Source organism: Tetrao urogallus, assembly GCF_951394365.1.
Source record: "Tetrao urogallus genome assembly, chromosome: 24".
NCBI lineage: Eukaryota > Metazoa > Chordata > Aves > Galliformes > Phasianidae > Tetrao > Tetrao urogallus.
The window spans coordinates 4,787,101-4,793,211 of NC_136837.1; positions in this window are offsets into that span (position 1 = coordinate 4,787,101).

Genomic DNA, 6,111 nt, shown 5'->3' on the forward strand with positions numbered 1-6,111 from the left:
TTCTCCTTCCAGCAGCCCACGGTGTGCGGGAGGGAGCTCTGCTGTGCAAAGCGATGCCCACGGAGCTGGTGCTGCACATCTGTGCCCTTTGCAGGTGGGACCTGGACCGTGGGCCAGGATTCTGCGGACACCCGTCAGCCCGTGTGCAGTGTGGGACTTTGGTTGAAATGTGATGCTACGAGGAACGGCAGCAGAGCTGATTCCTTCAGCACGTGGGGACGGCTGCTTTGCACAGCAAAGGGACCTGGCTGGTTTTTATTTAATGTCAGATTGCAGATCTGGTGGGTAAATGCCCCTCCTGTGCAGCTGGTGATGGGGTGCCGTGCTGCAAACCCCGGGGCTCCCACCAAGCTCCCTGCACTCAGCAGCACCTGGGACCTGCACCCGGACCGCTGTTCTCAGGATGGAATTGCAGACGTTTGCCAAACTTTCTGAAGAAGGAGCCTGGTGTGGTGTGTTGGTGTGGGAGGCTGCCGTCAGGCAGAGCCCTGCAGAGGAGCCTGGGCAGGTATTTCAGGTCCTGCAATGGCTTTTCAGCATCAGGCTGACCAGCTGAACCGCAGCACGGTTTTGTTTCTGGGGAATGGAAATGAGAGGGGCAATGAGCCCTGGTGGCACAGATCCTCGCAGGTGGGCTTTGGGGCACTGGGCACGGAGCTGCAGTAGCTGTGCTCCAGGTGCCCGGGGGTCTTTGGGGGCTGGGAGCTGAGTGGGAATGCTGGGAGCTGCATCAGAGTCTTTTCATCCACCAGAAGTTTGCAGTCTGCCTCAGCCTTGAAGGAAACCTCAAAAAAAAAAAAAAAAAACAAAACCCAACCCTCTGTATGTTGTACGGACTCAGAACAGTTTGAAATTGTTCTCCCTGTGGGCATTCAGGCAGCGACTCCTGCATGTGCTGCATGCTGCCCTGCTGAGCTCCCATACCAGACTGCTCTCCTCACCGCCTGCAGCCCCACTCCCTCTTCCTCCCCCCTCATTGCCTTTGTCCCTCCGTTTCCCACTTTGTGCCATGGGCTCCTCGTGCTCGGAGTGGCAGCAGCCGCGCACGGCAGCTCTGTGCTGAGATGCAGATGGATACTTGAACATGAGTACAACCAAGTTTTGCTCAACAGGGTAAAAATTCATCTGCCTGTCCTGGGCTTCTTGGAGCCTCCTGCTGGTTATCACCTGTGCATTTTCCTCTCCCCGGGGGATTTTTTGTTTCTTTCTAATTCTCCATTTTCCCCTGCCGTCCTTCCATCCCACCTCAGCTCTCTCTGCTGGCTGGGCTCAGGGCAGCTCAGCACGGAGCTCCCACTGCTCCTCTCTGCGCCATTCTCCGGTGCAGCGCGGCCGTTCCTCTGCTGCTGTGCTTCGGGGAGGAGGAGAAGCGCTTTTGGCATCACCGGGGCTCCTGCAGAGCGCTGCCCCACACCGGGCAGGCAGTGTTTACTGCTTCACGTATCCCTGCCTTTATGGAACAGCTTTAAGCCCTGAGCTCCGGTCAGTGCTTTCCCTGCACGCCGCTCCCCCTCGGTGCGCCCTGTGTGAGCGCTGCTGCATCTCTCCACGCTCTCTCCCACCCTCACCCCGGGCTTGGCTGCAGCAGCGCTGCCCTGTCCCAATCCCGGTCCGCAGGCAGGGGGCAGCCCGAGCTCCCGGCTGCTGGGAGAAGCTCAGCCCGAGCTGACATCATCCGCACCGGCGCTGCGCCCCTTCCTGCAGGGGGCTGCCGCTGCGCTCTGCCCACGAGGAGCCGTTATGCGGAGGGCGCGGAGCCAAAGCGCCGCTGGGATGCAGCGCTGCGCGCCCCTCTGTGCTCGCAGCCGACGCTCCGTGCTGACGATGGGAGCGCAAACCCCGCGGGTGAGGAGGGACTCGGGGCTCTCAGTGCGTCTGCAGGAAGCACCGAGGTGGCGGTGGGTGCGACGCCGTGCTCTGCGCTGGGCACGGAGCGCAAAGGAAGCGGATTTTAACGCTGCTCCCTCCTTGAAGCAGAGTTTGTCAGACGTGCCTCCTTTGGAGAACACGGAGCTTTTTTTCTAAGCAGTGCTTGGGGTGAATTCGTTTTTATTGCTTGGGGTGAACCCTGTTGTGGCTGCGAGTTTGATGGTGGCTCTTTGTAAATAACTTCCTGGAGGAAGCAGGACTGCGTTCCAGATGGGGAGAGAATGTATTTTTATGCAACTTTGAGTGGCCTTTCAAACCCTGAGATGAATGATTTGTTTTACTGGTTGTTGTTATATAGTATTATAAGTATTATGTGTTTGAAAGTTTGGGAATAATATTCACATCTATGATGCTTGTAAACACAACAGTATTTATAAATAAATATAAATAAGAGTTGATAAAATAGAAATTGTGTCTTCGAGTCCGACTTTATGGGGCCGGGGAGGGGTGGGCGCATCTCCTCACACCTCAGCCCATCTCCTCCCATCTCAGCCCATCTCCTCACATTTCAGCCCATCTCCTCACACCTCAGCCCATCTCCTCCCATCTCAGCCCATCTCCTCCCATCTCAGCCCATCTCCTCACACGCTCAGCCATCTCCTCCCATCTCAGCCCATCTCCTCCCATCTCAGCCCATCTCCTCACATTTCAGCCCATCTCCTCACACCTCAGCCCATCTCCTCCCATCTCAGCCCATCTCCTCGCACCTCAGCCCATCTCCTCGCACCTCAGCCCATCTCCTCCCATCTCAGCTACCTGGAAGCTGACACCCCCAGGTGAAGAGCTGCAAAAGTGGTCCCAGGGATGGAAGCCTCCTGAGATCAGTGCCTGAAGGGGCTGTGAGAAGGAAGGGGACGGAGCGCAGCAGTGGTGTGAGATGGGATGAGGGCTGCACACAGAGGCAGTGCTGCCCCGTCCTGCAGACCCCCAGGGTTGCATTGCAGAGTCGGACCGGGCGGCCTTTAATGGCCCCTTCCAACTCAAACTGTGATTCTATGAGTTGGTGAAGCTGAAAGCTGAGCTCTGAAATGCCTCACGTGTCCCCAGAACTTCACCCCAGAAGCAAAACCAGCAGGGCAGCAGGGCTCCTTTCGAGCTGTTTCTTTAATAAGGAGACAGATATCATTACAAAATAACCATTGAACGATCAGAGACGGGAACGACAGAGTCCACACGAGGGGAAGGGGCTTTAAAAGCAGCTTCCTGCCGGAGCCCAGCACTGCAGGGGCGGGCGGGGGGATGGGGATGGGGGCTTCATCCTCCGGTTATGGGGCACGAAGGCAAAGCTGTGTGGCCTCACTTCTGTCCCCAGGAGGATGGCGCTGGTGTCACTGCGAGAGGGAGAGGAGAAGAAAGAGGAGAGAGAAAAGGGAGAGAAAGGAGGAGGAGGAGGGAGGGGAGGAAAGGGGAAGGGGGAAAGGAAGGGGAAGGGGAAGGGGAAGGGGAAGGGGAAGGGGAAGGGGAAGGGGAAGGGGAAGGGGAAGGGGAAGGGGAAGGGAAGGGGGAAGGGGAAGGGGAAGGGGAAGGGGAAGGGGAAGGGGAAGGAGAGCAGCCCCCAAAACAGACACAGCAGAGCCCCAGAACCGCTCCCCAACACCTTCCACCACCATCTCCAACACAGCACAGATGTCACTGCAGGACATCCTGGTTTCACCGCCCGCCCCCCCGCAGCTCTGAGCCCCACGGCCGGGGCTGGCGGCCACGCGGGACCCCCCGGGGCGCTGCGGTCTGATATGGCTTCTAAAGTTGCAGTGATGTGAGACGCACCAACGCGACACAGAACACCGAAGCCACGATGGGACAACGCGACAAACACGGGGGACGAGAGACGCAGGTGGAGGGCACGGCTGGCAGCACTCGCCCTCCGCGGGCTGCAGGCATGCGGTGCTTCTTGGCCTATTTTCTTCTTCTGCACGATTTTGTTTTATTTTGTTTTGTCTTTTTGGAGGGGGGAGGAGCACTCAGGCAATGAGTTTTGTCCGTCGCCCGCACTGCTCTGCTCGGGCACGGCCAGGCCATGCTGCGAGGCTCATGCACTGCTCGTGGTTTGTACAGCGATGGACGTCTCCATACAGGTACCTACACACAGCTGGGGGGGGCAGAGGCAGCACAGATGGCTTTTGTAGGTCGGTGGTTTGTCCCTTTTTTTTTTTTTAATTGTTATTATTATTAAAATTAAAAATAAAGAAAGACGTATCATGTATTAAAGTCAGAGTTCCCCCTCCTGCCCTGAAGCATAAAGAGTCCAAATGGAAATTGCAAAGTGCAGCAGGGATGGGGAGCGGGCGGGGGGTGCATGGGGCAGGGGGGGACACGGGGGGGGTGTGAACAGCATCTGCTCCTCTGCTGCTTCCAATGGAACGCCGGGGCTTTGGGTCAGGGCTGAGGGATTCTGCTGCTGCCCCACGCTCCCATTCACTGAAGCCACCCGAGATTTCTCCTCCCTTCTCTACACGGTCTGTGCACGGCTGTGTTCACACCCTGACACAGGACAAGAAATGAATCAAAGCTAGGGAACCACTGCTCCCAGCCCCAGCACACGGGGCCCCAGAGTGGACAGCAGGTTTGGGGTCCCCGGTCCCAGCCCAGCCCCACTGCACACCACAGTTGTGGCTACCAGAACCCCAAACCACGGCAAGGATGGAGGTGTCCCCCACTGGGGTTGCACCCCCAGAGCTCCACTGTCCCTCACTGCTGAGTTCCCCATCTCTTCCCTGCCTCCAGCTGGGGGGGGAGGAGGGGGCAGTGCCAAGGCATCCAATGGGCCCCACGGGGAGCTCAGCTTTGGCACATCATACCTGGGCTTGGGGGTGCTGGCATCAAGACACCAGGTGTAGACTCCCAGCAGCATCCCAGTGCCTGGGGCTTCCTACTGCACTCTGAAACTCTGCTTCTCTGCTGCAAGCTTGCTCACCTGAATGCCGTCTCTTTCATAGCCTAACAGTGCCAAACTCTTGCATGCTGAGGACATTCCAAGGAGCTCCTCTCACAGGACCTTTGCCACAAGACCTGGGATGCAGGAAAGCAAAGCAGAGCAGCAAGCACAAAGCTGCTGGGGAGAGCTGCACAGGGACATGGGGACACACTGTGCCCCAGGAAGGACCGGGCTGAACTGGGGCAAGGCCCATTAGCTTCCCAGCTCAGGGGCTTGGATCCAGAGAAGCTCTTACCCAACCAGAGCTGCTGCAGCAACAGGAATATGGCTTATTCCACCCAGCAGGAGTGGGAAGGGCGGATGTGACAGCAGTCGGCTCCTGGGGAGCAGCAGCCCATGGGGGAAGGGGGGGGATGCAGCCCCCAGTGGTGGATGCAGCCATAGGGCCGGAGTTGCCAGAGCCCCACCTGGGCTCCACTGGGTGCCCGCAATGGGGCTGAGCCGTTGCGGATGGCAATGGGTCCCACAGCAGCTCCTCCAGCACTCAGACACCTCTCCACGTGAAGCAGCCGCAGGGAAGCATCTGGAGCGTCGGGTTTCTACGCTGTGCCGTCAGGAGGCAAACAGCAGCTCCAAGCACGATGGGAAACGCGGAGCTCCGTGGCTCAGCCCCTGCTGACACGCAGTGGTGGCCCACGCTGCATCCCGTGCTGCGTCTCCTCCAAGCGCTCCGTCTCTCGTGCTCCTCCTGCATCCCCCCAACTCCTGCAGCACAGCTCCGCCGTCCCCTGCGCACCCTCTTCCCAGCAGCAGCCAAAGCTGGAGCGGGCCCAGCATCTCAATTCTCACCCCACGGGTGGCACAGCAGGAGAAGGGAGGCAGCCAGGTCTCCCGCAGAGGTCATGGATGTCCGCGCTGGTGCTGGAGCCCCAAGCAAGCACAGTGAGTGTGGTCATCCGGCTCCGTGGCACCTCCATGCAGCGATGCTCCGCGATCCCCATGGGCAGAACGGAGGCGGTGAGGGCCGCGGTCGGTGATGCAGCAGTGGGGAGGGATGTTGGGCGAAGGGATGGGGCATGCAGCCAGAGGGAGCGATGCTGGAGAATGAAAAGAACCATCCGAGTCTTTAACCTCTTCCCCTGGAAGCTATTGGGACTGTCTGGAAACCCTTCCACAGCTGTCAAAGGGGTATTTCAGCTTAAAACAGAACAGCGACAACAAAAAAGAACCAAACCAAAGGTTGCGTAACTGAGGTATCGGTTAGCTCTGGGTCGCTTTCAATGTCCGCCGCGCCGGCTGCAGGTCCT